Source organism: Oculina patagonica, chromosome 6, assembly GCF_052425735.1.
Source record: "Oculina patagonica isolate OP01 chromosome 6, crgOcupat, whole genome shotgun sequence".
Classification (NCBI taxonomy): domain Eukaryota; kingdom Metazoa; phylum Cnidaria; class Anthozoa; order Scleractinia; family Oculinidae; genus Oculina; species Oculina patagonica.
In genome coordinates, this window is record NC_135763.1 from 33,518,663 (window position 1) to 33,538,043 (window position 19,381).

The 19,381-nt window shown below is 37.5% G+C and overlaps 1 long non-coding RNA gene and 1 pseudogene across 1 annotated transcript; both read right to left on the bottom strand.

Annotated features, from left to right (window-relative positions):
* Nucleotides 1-2,108: 2,108 nt before the first annotated feature.
* Nucleotides 2,109-3,431, bottom strand: LOC144658042 (carbohydrate sulfotransferase 9-like; annotated as a pseudogene).
* Nucleotides 3,432-7,163: 3,732 nt separating this feature from the next.
* Nucleotides 7,164-13,369, bottom strand: LOC144656751 (uncharacterized). The gene is made up of 3 exons (XR_013571381.1): nt 12,748-13,369; nt 10,644-10,671; nt 7,164-9,524 (listed from the first exon to the last, which is right to left on the bottom strand). It is a non-coding gene; the product is annotated as an uncharacterized LOC144656751 (long non-coding RNA).
* Nucleotides 13,370-19,381: the final 6,012 nt, after the last annotated feature.

The following is a 19,381-nucleotide window of genomic DNA, read 5'->3' on the forward strand; positions in this document are numbered from 1 at the left end:
TGACAAACATTTTAGAAGATGGGAATGGCTTCTTCCTGCTATCCACCCATGCATCATACCTTCACCAAAAAAAGCCAGGCTAAGAAATACTGCATGAAACGTCGAGTTTAAAATCAACATAAAAAGACCAAATGGATAAGCACTGCAAACGGAGCTGTTAAATCCGATTAGTTGGACATGAGATTGAGAAAGTAGATAAGTTCTCTTTTCTTGCAGCGTGATTGATGATGAAGGATGCGAAAACACGAAAACACGCATTAGCAAAGCTAGACACACCGTTTACATCAGTGAAACCAGTTTGGAGCTCTTAAAAGATTTCCCTTCAGACTGAACTAAGATATTTTAGCTAATACAATTCTTCTTTATCACTTGTTCCTTCAGGACCCTCCTTAAACTCCCTTAAGGACGGTGCCTCCTATTGCTACTGCGCACTTGTTCTGCGCATCACGCAATGCATCGATCACACTGGGGGCGCGCGCTTTTAATTAATTTGCTCGCTCAAAATGACGAATTCAACTACGCGAACAAGCGCGCGACTAAAAATCAAAAAAGTTCTCTCTGCGACGAAATTCAGTTTATGGACATATCCTAAGCCAGGAACAGCGGAAAAGCAACATATCAGTAACCATTGACCGCTAACCACTGAAAATGGCTCACATTAACAGTTAAATCAAATCGCTAAGCGCTAAAACGTTACCCACAAACTGCTAACCATGACAAATGGCGTAGTGCACGCGCGAGATGCAAATATTCAACTCGCTAGGGAGGGGATAGGAAAAATGTAACAGACCCCAAAAGCGATTTTATAGAACCTGAAAACAACTTGTATAACTTTTAAAAACGCGTGGTGACCCACTTAAGAATGGTATTCTCACAGTTCGTAGTGGAATGCTTTTGTTGTGTTGAAGATTTTCAGAGCCATTCACTAAAAGGTAGCCCATGGTTTCCATTAGTGGCTTGCAAGGCTCTTCGAACAAGGAAGCCAGTGAGGAGTTTTTGCGAAATCTCCATTTGTCAATTGTATCAACATCCGTGTTCGATAAAACTACCATCCCGAATCCAGTCATACTGGTATCCAACCTTGCAAAGAATTTGCAGTTATCTGTTTGAATGTCAAATGTTGTAGGATAGTTGACACGTTATCCGCAGTTATCCGTTATTTGCAGTGGGTTCTTAAACTAAGTGGCTCTTCTTGATCGCACTGATTCCAGATCGAATTGGAATTTAAAAGTGTTGGTTTTTGTGGAGGGAGGAAAACTGGAGAACCCGGAGAAAAACCCTCGGAGCAAGGGCGAGAACCAACAACCCACATATCCCGGGCCACATTGGTGGGAGGCAAACGCTCTCACCACTGCGCCATCCCTGCTCCCTTTTAAATTTTAACACTTTTAATATCATAAAACCCCGTTGGAATAACATAGGTTTTACACACGTTTCCTCATTAACCATCATCAGCTTTTGGAAAACGAAAAAGCAAAAAAAGTGACTACAAGGAGCTAAAAGAGCTAAAATAGGTTAAAACATGAAGCAATGCAACAGAACAATTGTTACGTCATGCGCATCGTATTTGCCATGCATTCCCATCATTTAGAAAATATTTCTGCAACCACGTGTTTCTGCCTCCTCCTCCCCCTCTTCGCAACACTGGATCGCAAGCTTCGCGACATTCCTGATTGGATTGATGCAAGTGAACGTGTAGTGTCTTGTTCAAGCGTGACCTTTCTAGGTCTTAACTCCTTCTTTCTTTCAATCTTATACCGGGTTATATTCCTTCGTCTTTTTACCCGGCATCCCTTTCATCTATCTCATGCACAGTATTCCTATGATTTGATGTATGATGTCGAACTTATGGAAACTTCCTATTCCTTTCTATCAAACTGCATGTGTGCACTATTTCTCTGCTTTTTACACTTGCTTGCAGCAACCATTTCACCACATCCTTCTGATCGTCATCAAATTTGAAAAAAATATGAATAATTATTGAATAGCATTGGCGGCCGTCACACAGTCAGGTGTGAAATCATTCGCCAGTTTCAGCTTCAACTTAACTTTTAATTCCATCCTCTCTATACCAGACATCTCTTTCATCTATCTTATGCACAGTATTGCTATGATCTTATCTTTCCAAGAGCCCATGTCGAACTTATGGGAACTTCCTGCTCAGCTGATAAACTGCTCTGATATACGTCCCCTAGACGTTGAATCCAAGATTTTGGAATCTGTGAATATCACTGTACAAGTTCATCTTTAGATCTTGATGGACGAATCGCTGGAAATGTCAGTTGAGTTAAGTTAACACGCTCAAGAACTTACTTAGCGTCATCTACCATCGTTTCATAATTCCCAACATAGTCATGCTTGATAATAATAATAATAATAATAATAATAATAATAATAATAATAATAATAATAATAATAATAATAACTTTATTTATTGAGGGTGAACACATAACAGTAAAAACTGAAAAACCAGTGGCCCTCTAATATAAAATACAATTAAGAACTAAAAATAATAATAATAAGAGATAATATTTATGAATTGAAACTGTTCTTAAGCCGATCTGGTTTTTTGTAAACTAAATTTTCGGTGACTTTTCTGTTCACCTTCATCAGAGTTCAAAAGTTTGTTTGTACCTCGACTACGCGTCGCACAACCCCATGCAGCACAAGGAAGCCGTGGTGAAAACACTACTAAACACTACTAAACTGGGCCAAAACCAGATCGGCTTAAGAACAGTTTCAATTCATAAATGTCCAATACCGATCGCAATACGGGTTCAAGAGATAATATAATAAAAGATAATTTGCCCAGTGCCAGTCTTCATTATCACCCTCATGTAGTATATACTGTACGAACTGTGACCACTTCACCCCGTAACGCTCTGTATTGCTTCCTGTGAAGCGTTGGGTCTAAAGTTACGGATGATCTTTCTCCCAAACACTGTGATAAAGGGATCTTTATCAACCGGTCTCGGATGCAAATATTTATCTTTGTACGCCGACAACAGCCGTTTAAAAGGTTCTCGCACGAAAATGAACTTGTAGAAAGTTTGAAGCATTTTCTGTCCTTTCTCCGGTGGAAATTGTTTCACGGTAGGTCCATACGGAGAATAACCCTGATATGTGCGATATCTTCCCACTGCCGGCTTGCCACCTTTGGTACGAGGCAAAATATCAGTTTGTATTTCTGAAACACATAAAGGTGCCCCAAAGTCTCATTGCTTGGTGCTTTACGCTTTCTTCTTCCACAGTGGTGTCTCAGGCGCTGTTTTTGTTCAGTGTTTCTTTTACCATCTTCTCCTTTGTAATTTGTCATCTCATCTCCCTTCAAAATGAGAATTATAAGCTACAGAAGCTGTCATGCATTGGTCGCCATCCCTTTCATTTACCTCATGTACTATTCTTATAATTTTATCTTTCCACGAACCCATGTCGAACTTATGGGAACTTCCTATTCCTTTCTATCAAGCTATGTATACATCATTTCTCCTCGCTGTGCTCACTGGAGGAAACTCACAGACGGTCAATCGCAAACTTCTATCTTACAAACTATTATGACTCAACATGTTTTCCTCTGTCGCAGGTCTTCTGTGCAGCGTCACCTTACCATTAGTTCTCAATAATAATATATTGCATCTTTGTAACTTCTTCAGTTCTTTGACCTTGTGGCTATTTCCCTTTGCTGTACTAAATTCAAAAGTATTTTCATAATCGTCTCCTTCCAAGGTCCCATATGTGTGTCATTTTTGTGACATTCGGATCTTTCTCGGTCATATTGTCACCATAATATATCTTTCTATGAAACGTTTCACATCTTCCTTCAATTTTATAATTATTTCATTTCACCGTGCACACTTGAAGCTTATATTCCTGTTACCCCCGTGCCAAAGCATTTTAATTCTAGGATTAACCGAAACTTATAATTATTCACGCGGCTAATTTTTTCTTACTTTGTTGTGGAGCATGGACACTTTCTTCTTTTGTCTTTCATTTGCTGTTTTTTCTTGTTCTCATTCTGTCGTCAATGTAGACATCAACATTACATGCACCTTTCTGAATCGACTTAATTTTTCCTCTTCCGCCCTTAAATTATTCTATCTTATGATCCATTATCTCGTGATTTCCTCTACCCAAGGTCCTATGTATCGCCTTATATCTTTCTTTTCATACGAATTGTTCTCATGATCAAAAGCATGGGGAGGTTGCTTTTCATTTTCGTATACTTTGTTACTTTCCCCCACTTCGTTCCCTTGTGGCCGGGGGCAGTTAATTTTTTAACGCCGACCGTCGTTTGGACTTTTCTCCCTCCTACATACCCCTCTTCTCCCGACACCTAAGAAAAACGAAAACATGAATGTTATTGTTGATTCAAATCGAACCTGAAATAAAATACAAACAGCGGCAACAAACATAACACATGGACTAAGGCGCATGGTCTATAAAAATTTACGTGACGTTTCGCATGCTACAGCACGCATCTTCAGTTTAAAATCGAGGAACTTGGGGGAAAATGGAAAAGCTTGCATTTCTGTAGGAAACCAATATCCAAGGTACCTTTGTTGAAGCGTAACAGATCCCGTTCATAATCCCTTACCACTTTCAACGTCTTCTGGCCATACCGCTCAAAAGTAACATCATAAACGCTCTTGAACTCTGAATATTAATACTATAGGATTCTAAGGCTTCACGATTTGACATACATATTAGAAGATGTAGACCATGCGGATGGCTTCTGTCTTTTATCCAGCTATATATCATACCTTGAATAACGAAATACAAAACAGCTAGCTAGGCTAAGAAATAATGCAGTGTAAACTCGTGCTAAAGGTCAACACGGCAAAAAAAGACGAAATGGATAACCACTGCAAACGGACCTGTTAAATCGGATAAAATAGAGAAAATAGACCAGTTCTCTAATCCCTTAACTCCGGATTATTCCGGGATTTGGAGGAAAGGCCATTCAACCACTTATAACGGCACCAATTTACATGTCAGCAGATTTTTGTGACGTGCAACTTATAGAGTTTGGATAGATCTTTCCACAGGACTGTCGATCTGTCTTGACTATTGACTGCATTCTGACAGAGCTAATCGAAAAAAACGTGATCAGTTTTTGGTGTAAAATTGGTGCTAAAACACGCCAATATACCCTTACTTGATCATGGTCTCCTTTCCAGGGTTTTCCATTGATTAAGATCAAAACTTTTCAGGCCAGTAGAAGGGGTGCACAGAGTAAAAGATAAAGAGAATAAGAAAGCAGAGAAAAACGAAAAGGAAAGGAGCAAGGAAAAAAAATCGGAACGGTTCAGCCAAAAAAAAATGTTGTACATTTTTACACGGAAATTGCATCAAAAACTTACTGCAGTGTCAGAAAGTGCATTTCTAGCAAAGTTTAGAGAAATTTAGGACCGTGAATGAATGATATTGAAGGAAGTGTTAAATGTGGATGCGTAAACACGCATTAGCAAATTGCTGGACATACCGTTTACATCAGTGAAACCAGTTTGGAGCTCTAGAAAGATTTCCCTTCAGACGAAACTAAGGGATTTTTTTTAACTTAAATGCTAAGACAATTCTTCTTTACTGTTTGTCCCTTCAGGACCCTCCTTGAATTCCTTTTAGTTCCCGTGTTTATATCTTTACTTTAGATTGAGTGGATGTGGTATGCCTCATTAGTTGTCCCAGCAACGGTGTCCATTTCCAGTTTTGATGTTTTACCTGAGACATCGGCAACACGCTTGGGGAGTCTGTTTATAATTGAATAAACTAAAGAAAGTAAAGTGGATGGTAGATTACAAATCATAATTTGGCTTAAAATGGATAAGTAACGTTTTGCACGGCTCTGAAGTGTCATAAAGCCAAATTGCAATAGCGAAGCGCGCGAGTGACGTCACGACTCAGACAAGACTCAGACATGCAAACAAACCAAAATTGCGGACGATTTTCCCAAAACCATTCTAAAGCAGCCGGTATTCCTAAAACACTTACACGAAACGAAAGCTTCGCCTAGATTCCTTCTATTTCTCTCAGAACACGCTGATGTTTTTTGAGCCTCGTGGCGGTTATATTCATTTGCATTCTATTTTTAGACTTTGCGCGCTTCGCTATTATAGAGCGGTTTCATTTGAGCTCACTTGGGTGTCGAAAGTACTTCGCATTTTCTTTTTTTGCTTTATATGTTGCGCTACTTTCTCAACAAATCAGAAATAAAACCAACACCAATCTTGACTCGCTTACATACTCTTTCCCACCCTTCAAGCAGGCTACACGTATTTGCTTCGAGTTTTGATTGGTCCACTAAATTGTCTTTGCATGCATTTTGTGATTGGCTAGAGTAATCACTTTGGCTTTAGCTTTACGACACCCAGTTGAAAACCGCTCTACGTAACAAACGTAATGAGCAAATTGGCACTCGAAGCAAAAACATGTAGCCAGAAGAAAACGCGCGGAAAACAAGTAACGTTTGTTTCTGATCTAGATCCTGATCCACTGGAAAAGTTGAAAATTTACATAGTATGTAAATAACATGTAAATAACATGTAAAGACACTGTAAAGGATGATTTACATAGTTTTTACCCTTTTACATGTTCTTCTCAAAACATGTAAATATTTGAAGTAAAACATGTAAAAACACAAGAACATCATGTAAATTTCCCGAACGAAAGACCACGGACCATGTAAATAACATGTCAATTTATCCGATCAACCCTGTAAAAAGCATGTAAAAACATTTATACCTGATGCTTATAAATAGACTGAACATGTAAAAAACATGGAAATTGACAAAGGGGGCCTGTATGGAAACATGTAAAAACCATGTAAATTGACAAAGGGGGCCTGTTTGGAAACATGTAAATTGACAGAGGGGGCCTGATTGAAACATGTAAATACCCTGGAAATCTACAAAGGGGGCCTGTTTGGAAACATGTAAATACCCTGGAAATCGACAAAGGGGGCCTGTTTGGAAACATGTAAATTGACAAAGGGGGCCTGATTGAAACATGTAAATACCCTGGAAATCGACAAAGGGGGCCTGTTTGGAAACATGTAAAAACCATGGAAATTGACAAAGGGGGCCTGTTTAGAAACATGTAAATTGACAAAGGGGGCCTGATTGAAACATGTAAATACCCTGGAAATCGACAAAGGGGGCCTGTTTGGAAACATGTAAATTGACAAAGGGGGCCTGATTGAAACATGTAAATACCCTGGAAATCGACAAAGGGGGCCTGTTTGGAAACATGTAAAAACCATGGAAATTGACAAAGGGGGCCTGTTTAGAAACATGTAAATTGACAAAGGGGGCCTGATTGAAACATGTAAATACCCTGGAAATCGACAAAGGGGGCCTGTTTGGAAACATGTAAATTGACAAAGGGGGCCTGATTGAAACATGTAAATACCCTGGAAATCGACAAAGGGGGCCTGTTTGAAAAATGTAAAAAACATGGAAATTGACAAAGGGGACCTGCCTAGCCCCTGTAATTAAAATGAAGAACAGAATGCCTGGCACTGTTTTCTTTTATTCGTCTATAACCTTTTCTTGATACTATCCTAACTACATTCATTTTCAGTACGTCAGTGCATATATTTTTCCAGTTAATAATAATACATACAATTGATTTTATACCCCATAAGTAATAAAGTTTGTCTGCATGTATCTTGCAATAAAGCATGTATATATAGCTTGGAATATTCTTTATAAATATAATAAAAACTAGCATTTCATTCAGAATAAAATGATTTAGATCGTATAGTTTTGTATAGTTTTTTCAGTTCAAATAAAGCAGTTTTACTAGGTCAAAAATTGCTGATACCAATTATTTCAACTTCACGTAATCATTATGGAAAACAATAAAGATTAAGATAAATTTATGCATGATTAATTGATAGAACTGTCTAATAACATATCAGTGACTTCATTTCCAAATAGTAATAATACTACTCCTCTATTGCAAAGGCCCACTTTGATCCTGCATGTTGCACTGGTGTTTGCTTTTCTCTTAAAAAGCCAATCTATTTTGCTTGGCATGTGCCCCGATTTATCCTATGTTCCTCTACTGAAGTGTCTTCATGCACTCAATATGAGGTGAATTATGCAATAGCTTAGCATATGTATGAAAATGTACCATATCATGAAAGACATGTATTGTAGGATGAAAATGAGCCTTTTAAAGTTATACTATGGGTAAGATATTGATCACTTTTATTAATAGGCGTAAATGGTCTTTTTGAATAACCGCATAAAATATACTTTACAGTAACTGAAGGGTTGGAAATGAAACCATGGTATTTCAGGATTAAATTTTTGTTGAATGTTTTTCTTTTGCTTCAATTCATGTAATGTTTGGCACATGATTTTGCATTCAGCCCTTCAGTTACTACCACAACCCTTCCATATCATAAAACTATGAAATCAAACGAATAATAAACATTGCACAACCTTTTGCACAATGATTTTGAACACTGAACAGCCAAGTTCACACTAGCCTGCGAGTAGGCTCACCTTAGAGCACGCACAAGAACGACATTTACGTGGCAAAGCCGCGAGTGAACCTGCATCAACCTCTGCTAATTTTTCACTCCCACCCCGAAAACCGCAGGAATACTGACAAGCCAATTTAATTTCAAAGAAAGTAGAAGTTTGACAGGAATGTTGACAAGATATAACATTCATTGAGATATGAAATTTACTGGTGCCTCTTCACCAGTCTCCTCCCCACCATATTGCTGTGCCCGCCAGTCGTGAGTGCCCCAAAGTATATTTCGTGCCCCAAGGTGAGCCTTCCCGCAGGGTAAGTTCAAACACCATTCATTGCTAAGCTATGTTAAAATTGTCCCAAAAAAATGCCTTGAATTTAAATTGTACAAAAGCTGATTTTCATCTTTGCTCGGTCGCTCTTGTTGTACATTTACAAGACCTTATTTTTAACTTTTCCTACCTACAGAGTAAGCGCTTATTCGAGGTGGGCGCTTATTCGAGGTTGGGCGCTTAATCGAATAAACACTTAATTGTGAAAGTACAGAACTAAGACTGACACTGATGTAGAATAATTCTTTACCTTTAACAGTGGTTATTTGGCAAATGGTTTGGGTTCCAACCCTTCAACTACTATCATAGCACTACAATTGATAAAAAAGCTATGGCATCAAATAACCATAGTAGAACCTCTTGAATAATGATTTCGAACACTGACCAGCCTAGGTTCACTTAACACATTTATCACTGTAATTGTCAGGCTTTGTTAACATGGTCCTATTTGAAAACTGCCATGAATTCAAATAATTTGTACAAAAGTAGAACAAAAGTGATGGAATAAATTTCCACCAGAAAACCACACAACATGTACATGTATGTACACCAACTGAACATTCAGCAAGATGCTTCATTGTGATGGTACAGACTTGATACTGACCCCGAGGTGAAACGATTTTACACCTTAACCACCTCTGGTTATTGCCACCTTTTTAGTATTTGTATGTACAAGACTTCATCAGTGAAAGTGGTAGAGCCTTCTTTAACCTAACAACAAATTATAAAGAATCATTAGGAATGACATTCTGGTTAGATCAATGTTGTGGTTAGAAAAATTTCAAACCAATTTTTACTTTCCACTGTCTCATTTCTTAATATTATCTGAAACAAAAGACAATAAAAATCAAAACTGGTTTGCAAAAATTAAAGCCAACAAAGAGTTGAAACCACAACATCATCACTTCTGAACCTGCACATTAGGGACTTCAAGATAACTGGGAGGGCTGACCTTGAGAACAGCTGACTGAAAGTAATTTTTTACATGCAGACATTGCTCCATGTACATTGCCATCCAGTTGTTGTCAAGGACGTGAGAAGTAGAGTTTTGCAGTCCACTGGTTGCACTCAAATATAAACTTTACACAAGAATAAAAGACCTTATGGTATCACAAAATTCAAACAAATATGCACATGTACAATTGAACATGTATTTTTTAAGCACTCTACAATGCACATTTGGACATGTAGGAATTTGTACTAGACCAGCTGTAAATGTACATGTAGCAAATTTCCTATAAAGTTGATTGCATGGTAAGCTATACTCATGACCACTGTACCACAGTGGCCAGCTGCCAACTGTCAGAATTTTTAAAGTACACTTTATGTTACCATTACCACTATTAATTATTTTAAGGCTAACCATAAACATGCTAACCAGAGTTTTAAAATTTAGGGCCACACAAAGTGCTGTTAAGGCCAACTGGAGTGCTATTTAGGCTACATTGTAAGTGCAATGCTATTAAGGCTAACAATAGTGCTACATGTACAGTGTAACCCAGATATAACGATATGCCAAGGGGGCAGTAAAATTATATCGTTATATCAAGGAATCGTTATATCAGGGTGCTGTCCTATACATTTTATTTTTGCCGGGACATAACATATTCATCGTTATATCGGGAATATCGAAGATCGTTATATCGGGGTTCCACTGTATTGAGGTTAACCAGGTTGTTATTTCGGCTAACCTCAGTCCTATTTGGGCTTACTGCAGTGCTATTCGACTTACAGAAAAGAGCCTTTGACTGCAGGTCATTAAGTCTACATTGGATTTAAAACTTTGATTAGCTGCTAGTCATTGAGACATAAATTGAGGCTTGTACTTACATGCCACTCTTGCTATCAACCCTTTCATCTGAAAATAATAACACATCCAAACAATTCAATGTCATTTGCTGACTCAATTAAAAAGTCACTTCAGTACTCCTGACGTAACCAATTGAACATTCCATATTCAAACCCCATCGAACACCAATGGTTGATTGGGTACAGTAATTGCACATAACCGTACTAAAATTAAAATTTGGTCCATCCAACAAAATGGAATGTTTGATTACGAACTCTTGCTTGTTTGTATATTATGCAGACATTTTGTATGGTGCACTACTGCCTATGTTTTGTTGTTGTTGTTTTTTTATTTATTTATTATTTTGTTTTTACTACTGCCTATGTTGCGGTGAATGAAATGGTGCAAGTTCTGTTTAAGTAGAAAAAAATGTTCTGTTTGAGTCTTATGGTGACTACAAGGCAGAAACCATTTCCTTCCCACCACTATAAAAAAGTAAACAAAAGTGCATATATCAGTATTTAACTGTTGTTTCGTTCTCTTACACAAAATATGTATAAACAAACATTGACACTCGGTTTAATTGGTCCTGCATGTTTTACTTATCAAGAGATGGATTCCGAACAAAGTCGAACCACATTGAGTTTGGTTGTGTTCGGTTGTGTATGATTGGTTCCCCGGGGTATCCAATCCAACGAAATTGAACCAAAAATCAATCGAACCCAATCGAACACCAATCATTCGATTGGGTTTGGTAATCGAACAAAATCAAACATCTATTTTGCTGTAAGTCCGATTTTCGAACCAATCGAACATAATCAAACACAGTCAAACTCAATCGGGTTTGATCTAGTTCTGAATCTTTCTCTTGATAAGTAAATCACGCAGGACTAATCAAAATCAACTTTTATTGAATGGAATAAATATAAAAACGTCCAAATATCGAACTGAATGTCAATGTTTAGTAAAATATATTTGGTAGAAGAGAACAGAAGGACGGTAAAATAACTGAAATGCACTATTGTTTACATTTCTATATTAGAAGGAAGGATATGGTTTCTGCCCTGCAGTTTTTACCGTTACACTCAAACAGAAGTTGCACCATTTCATTCACTGCAACACAGGCAATCAGTGTGTTCAATATGTGAAGAATCATTATAGGGAGCCAAAACGCTGCCACCATCAGTCTGTCTTAGCCCTCGAGGGCGGCCAAAAGCGACGTTGACAGGAGAAGAGCAATTTCCAGCATAATTACATTGGAGGAAGTGCTTACTATCAACATGGATGACAACAATAATAAGTGAACAAGTAAAATATTTTTTTTCTTAAGACCAAAATCATCGTAATAAGCAAAAAACTTGCATGCAAAATTGACTTCAGTTTCGGACAAGTACGTTGTTCTACTGCCCCAGCTGTGGCTCTTGAAATCAATCGATATGTATGCAGTATAAATCAATATATACGCAGTATAAACAAACAGGAGTTCGGTAATCAAACTTTCGATTGAGTTCGATTGACCAAATTTTATTGTGAGTTTGATTATGTACGATTACCGAACCCAATCGAACAATTGGTGTTCGATTGAGTTCGATTACCGAACATTCGATTGGTTACCCTGGGAATAATCGAACTCACAGCAAAATAGAAGTTCGATTTTTTTCGACTAACAAAACCAATCGAATGAGTTTGATATGCCAGGAGTAATACTATATAGATAAGATTGATAAATACTGCTAAATACTTTGGGTGATAATTTTAAAGCTGTTTTAGTTTGCTTTATAATTTGCCAGTTGAAAGCCTCACTGAGTTTAAACTGTTGCAAACATACAATAACATGAATAAATACATACAATAACATTAATAAATAAGCCTTGCACTCTTAAATTATATAAGCTTATGTTTTAAATAAAACATGTTGTCATGAACAGTCTTGTGTTGACATCTCTACATGCACACGCAATTATTCAATTTATTCTAACAATAACTTCATGTTTAAGAAGTGCTGAATTATACGTATGAAGTGCAAGAACAAACACGAAATTCTACATTTTGAACTTCTATTAAAATATTAAAACCAATCTCACCTAGAAGCTACATAGAGGAAATCAACCAAAACATGATTTGAACGGTCATATATAAGCTTACCTTGGAAAGAAACTTGGCTAAAACAGGCGTATTGATTGGAGATCCGGTGAAAGAAGGCTCCATGCAGCTAATTTGGAAGTAATAAGGTCTTAAAGAGAGGAAGATTGCCCTTTTTAGCGAGAGAAAAGGCCTCTCAATGATCGATCTTCGAACCGTTGAACCGAGCGCCAAAAAGTACCAGAGAGGACGCCGGGATTAATTTTCGTTCGCGCCAGTGCTTCTCGGCCTTACCTCTCGACCAGGTCAAACACGGCAAACGACCAATTTTACCGCCGTTCGCGTGCAAAATTTCCTTGTCTATAATATAAAGAAAACCAAAACGCATGTCTCGAAAAATATATAAGCCAAACTGATGGACGCTAGCGTTTTCCCCCCACTGCTCCAGATTGTTTAAAATATTGTTAGACGAAGTCATAGTCGCCTTCGTTTTCTGCATCAAAAGGTTTTTATTTATAATCTGTTTACTTTCTGATATTAGTAAAAGATTTGTAACTAAGAGCTTTTGTAATGAGTTATGTTAAAACTGATATCAGTCGCTTAATTTCGTCTTGCGCTTCGTTCATCTAGATAATTAGTAAATAATAAAAACCCATTCAGGCGGTTGCATATTGGAGGATAATGCCCTTGGCTGAAAAAATGAACAGTTGACTAAGCTTCAAAAGGCAAACTGTGAAATTTTGAGGATAATCTTTCAGGCAAGGAGTATTATCCTCCAGCAAGCCGGAAGGGGAAATATTTATTTTATTCTTTCTTAAATCCCTCCGATTTCTTCTTCGTCGTTTAATTTCGTACCACGTGATGCGTTCTGTCTAACTAATGAATGCACGCGAAAGTTATTTGGTGGATTACATCATGAATTAAAAGCTCATGTTCACATGTTTTCAAACAGCCCCCTTTGTCAATTTCCAGGGTATTTACATGTTTCCAGACAGGCCCCCTTTGTCAATTTCCATGTTTTTTACATGTTTCCAAACAGGCCCCCTTTGTCGATTTCCAGGGTATTTACATGTTTCCAAACAGGCCCCCTTTGTCAATTTCCATGTTTTTTACATGTTTCCAAACAGGCCCCCTTTGTTAATTTCCATGGTTTTTACATGTTTCCAAACAGGCCCCCTTTGTCAATTTCCATGTTTTTTACATGTTTCCAACCAGGCCCCCTTTGTCAATTTCTATGGTTTTTACATGTTTCCAAACAGGCCCCCTTTGTCAATTTCCATGGTTTTTACATGTTTCCGAACGGCGCCCCTTTGTCAATTTTCCATGTTCTTTACATGATTTAGTAAAGAAATTTACATGTTTTTTACAAAGAAAGAAACTGTAAAAGTGGTTAATACATTTGACATGTTTTTTACATGTTCTTCCAATTAGCGTTGTAATAAAGGACCATGTAAATCACTTTTTACAATACATTTACATGATCCGTTGAAGACTGTAAATTTCATGTAAATTTTGTTTACAAAACTCCAACATGTAAATTTTAATTTACAAAGAATGTAAATAAGATTTACATTTTGTAAATCGTAATTTACATGTGCATGTAAATTTTCAACTTTTCCAGTGATCGGTTAAAACAACCAGAAAGTTTGTTGTGATTGGTTAGAACACGTTGCACGATTTTTCTTACGTCAGAGCTTAGTAAACGCATGATGAAGTCATTTTTGTCGAGACATGGTCTTGGTATTTACAGAATCTAACATCGTGAAAAATAAACACACACGATCATATGCTCCATTATTATTATGAACAACTTTGCACTGCTTTAGAAAATATTGTTACAAAATATATATTTCACGTGTATTTTATATATTTATTGTATACATTTCTGTGTTCGCACATTTTATCTGTTAATTCGTAAAAGGTTGCAGATAGATAGCAGAAAGCTTGGTAATTTTTAAACTTTTTTAGCTAGAGAAATTCATTCACAGCCACATCCATGAAACTGGGCATAACACAAGCAGTTTAGAAAACGAATCATACACACGTAACAGATTATCTTTAATTCTTTCAAACCCCTCCTCATAGTACAAAATTTTTCAATTATTTTCATCAAATGAATATTATGTTCAGAGTAGTGAGTTTGATTTTAGGATATATTACAACTCATCTAGAATCTAAAACATTGTATCAAAAACAGCAAAATGTGAAATATACAACTGATAAATAATATCATGTCTTTATCAATACTATAGAAAATTTACTATATAATTATAACATCTCATCATCTCTATATCTTATTATTATTTACAAAACAAATTAAAGTGTAAAGTATTGTAAGTTGTTATTTAATAGTAACATGACTTGAAGCCTTCAAGGATAATATAATTAAACAGTGGTTTTAAAACATTTTTGTATCAAATTGGTTATTGTCTGGCTGGTATAAGAGTGAGTGATGTGACTGGATTTATCATTAGGCCATCCCAATAAAATGTTTCGTTTCCCATCGCCCGACCGACCCATTTTTCGAAAAGTGAAAAAAAAAAATTGCGGATTGTCTAGTCAAAGAAGCAAGTACTTCAATTTACAAGCACACGATCTTGTTTTATTAACAACAACTGGTATGATGTGATGTCTTTGTCTTTAATAAACATCGATACTACGTTATTTAAGAGTGTGCCCGTGAGAGAACAGGGCAGAACCATGCAACAGGTGATACAGCTCATATCACCGATTTCGCCCAAACTTAGCATAAATGTTGGGTATGGTGAGCTATTTACTTTGGCAAAACATCAACTCAAAATATTTTATTCCCTTCAAGTTATGGCACCTTTTGCAAAAATGGCCATTTTTCACTAATTTATGCATATTTAATTAGCTGACTTTGATTGACCAGTTCCACAAGAAAAAAAGACTTCTGAAAATAAAATTCACTGCACTATATTCTGTGGTTATTAGGCTTTAAGCACAATAATTCACTTTAACCATCAAATTTGATTTCTTCCCCTCAAACGGTCTTTTGGAAGGTACACATTTCGTACTGTTGGAAATAGCCTTTAACTACTGCCCAATATCTCTCATGAGCAACAACTTATATACATTATTCTTACATGGGTAATGAAATCCATCATTAAACTTCACAAAAATGCCACAAAATGTCTGGGGACTTCAATATTTTATTAGTATTGAGGAACTAAACACACGTGACTTAACGATTTCTTGCTATTTCATGAAAATTCACCGAAACACAGAAGCCATTTATTTGCCTCAATTTGGCACAAAATCGGTACGAAATAGCTAATCAAGCATAAATTTATAGATAACAATCAAAATATTGGCGAAGATTGGCAGTTAGGGCATTTTTCGGAGCGTTTTCAGAGCCATATAATTCGGCAATGTTGTGATAGTAAATGTAAAAATTGCAGCGAAAGATTTTCTTCAAAAGCTCGCTCAATTCAACATTTAGGCACATCAAAGTTAAGAAACAAGAAAGTAATACTACATACATGCCACTTATCGACACACAGATGCTTTCTTTTGAAGAATTTGTTCTTCCTCGCTGCACTTCGATCCTTCGATCGATCTCAATTGACATGTACTGTTGCTTTGAGGCGCGATGAACTTAGCCAATACATAGTGGTTCATTCTTCGTGAAAGGTGTAAACAGGTTGTCAATAAAGTCATTCAAAGAGCTGTTTAAAGTTCACGGAAGGACACTTGTCTCAGCCAGTTTGAATGAAATAAATTTAACTGGAAAATAAACAGCCGCCATGTTGTATTTGTACCTTTGAGCCTGCCGTTTCAGTCAGCGGTACGGCCGTTCACTGGGCATCACGCGTCCATCACGCGTGACCACACGCGCGATCATTTTCTTTTTTTCTCCGCGAGTGTTCGTTGGATGCGTTTGTGATGAAAATGAGAATATTTTCAAATTGTCGTAGGGAAAACAATTTCCTCCGCTACAGCTTGACGTGTTTACCGCAATGTGATGCTGAACGAACTCTAGGGTGCTTACCATTTGTTGGAGAGAACCGGTTGAAATGACCACTGAAAAATGGAAAGGCTTCTTTCCAAAATTAGCAAACTAACCGAAATAGATGTCGCTTACCATTTGTAGCTCAGTTTCCTGTTATTTCTTTCCGTTGGTGGGAGACCTGAAGGATGGGAGACTAGAACTGGGAAACCTTACAAATGATAAGAAAATTTCTGACGTTCCGTCAATCTCCGAAGAGATTTTCCAGAAAAAATACTGTTCCATTTGACTTTCACCGAAACAAAGTTCTTGATTTTTCTGTTCAACGGTCGGCATGCACGGCAACCAAATCAAAATAATTGTTTATGTTCCAAAATGACGCTAAATGGCGGTATAAAACTGCTCCGACGTCTCGGCAATACTGCCTTTTTGGGGGTGGCACCCTGAAGAAGGCAGTATTGCCGAAACGTCGGAGCAGTTTTATACCGCCATTTAGCGTCATTTTGGAACATAATAATTATTTTTTAGCATAAAAGACGCTACACAGTTAAACAAATCAAAATGTCGACGTCTCCCAGTTACTTTCCAGACATTTGTATTTTTTCATTGCTTGTTCAAATTCCCCTCCCCTGGCGGAAATAGTGATTAATACCGCGCATAACGATTACATTTTTTGACCAAATTCCCCTACCCCCGGGGCATAAATGGGAAAAAATGAATAACTCAGCAAAATTGGAGAATAACGTTTACCACGGGATAAATCACTATACGGTGGATAGCCAGGTAGGTTTTGTAATCGTTTCTTGCGCAAGTGCTTTAGTTGGGGGAGCGTCTGTGCTGAACTGAACAAAAGTATTCACGTACGAAATGCCTTTAGCGACGTAGCCTATATGGCGTAGCAAATATTTAACAATTATCCTGCGAAATCGCGCGGAATATCGCCTGATACTTAGCCGACGAGGCCGTAGGCCGAGTTGGCTAAAATCAGACTATATTCCGCAAGATTGAGCAGGATAATTGTTTTATTATTCAACAAATTGTCAACGAAACACATTTTGCAGAAAGAAAAACTGTAATTATGAAGCGCTTTGCAAGATTTCTGACGAATCTTCGCAACCTACGTATATCGCAGGATATCTGTTATGTACGGATGACAGATATCGTTTACATTTTGATCATATATGGGCAGCGCGCGCATGTGTTGAATAATAAATACATATATCTATAAAGGTGTGAATGTAGAGATGTGGATATCTTTCATCAGCACCTCAACACCATTGATCCAAACATCCAGTTTACCATTGAGCGCGCAAGCCAGAATGAGAAAGGTCAAAGCATATCTTTCCTTGACACACGGGTAACAGCTCTCAGTGACGGCTCGCTAGAGGTAGATGTCTTCAGAAAGAAAACACACACCAACAAGTACCTCGACTACAATTCACACAATCCCCTCCAGCACAAAGAAGCAGTGGTGAGAACGAACAACATCTCTGGAATATTGTTTTCGAAGAACAACAAAAACATCTTTATGAAACCAAAATTATTACGCATTGTCGCTCACTCTATTTGTTCTGCCTTCAGAGAGTAACACTTGAAATCTGTTAGGGCTTCAGCTAACGTAGAAAAGAACTCGTCCTCGCAGTAAACGTGACTCGTCTTTGCCATTACCAGCTTCTGACCGGAAGTCTCGTTGAAATACGACAACCAATCAGTCCACACCGCTCCATTGAGTATTGTTTCTCGACCAATCAGACAAAAAACCAGAATCTGTTTTTTTTACATGACTTTCGACAAGCAAATGTATCATGCCCTCCTTCCCCCGCAGCAGTAGTAGGGAGGGACGGTATGATTTCAGGTTACTTATAAGGCTAAGATCAACCCCGGTTGTTCAGAGGGTAGATAACACCATCCGCTACTTATTCCGACGAAAACAAACATTTGCGGAGGAAAAGCAAATGAACACGCGTGTGTATAGCTGTGTATAGCTGTGTTGGGCTATGTATAGGCGTGTATAGCTGTGTAGGGCTAGGCTATGTATCCCCTCTATGAATATCCCAATATAGGATTTAGTCAAACAACTATATGATGACTACACTACGTACTTGCCCAAGTGTACTTCTTTACCGCTGACTGAAACGGCAGGCTCAAAGGTACAAATACAACATGGCGGCTGTTTATTTTCCAGTTAAATTTATTTCATTCAAACTGGCTGAGACAAGTGTCCTTCCGTGAACTTTAAACAGCTCTTTGAATGACTTTATTGACAACCTGTTTACACCTTTCACGAAGAATGAACCACTATGTATTGGCTAAGTTCATCGCGCCTCAAAGCAACAGTACATGTCAATTGAGATCGATCGAAGGATCGAAGTGCAGCGAGGAAGAACAAATTCTTCAAAAGAAAGCATCTGTGTGTCGATAAGTGGCATGTATGTAGTATTACTTTCTTGTTTCTTAACTTTGATGTGCCTAAATGTTGAATTGAGCGAGCTTTTGAAGAAAATCTTTCGCTGCAATTTTTACATTTACTATCACAACATTGCCGAATTATATGGCTCTGAAAACGCTCCGAAAAATGCCCTAACTGCCAATCTTCGCCAATATTTTGATTGTTATCTATAAATTTATGCTTGATTAGCTATTTCGTACCGATTTTGTGCCAAATTGAGGCAAATAAATGGCTTCTGTGTTTCGGTGAATTTTCATGAAATAACAAGAAATCGTTAA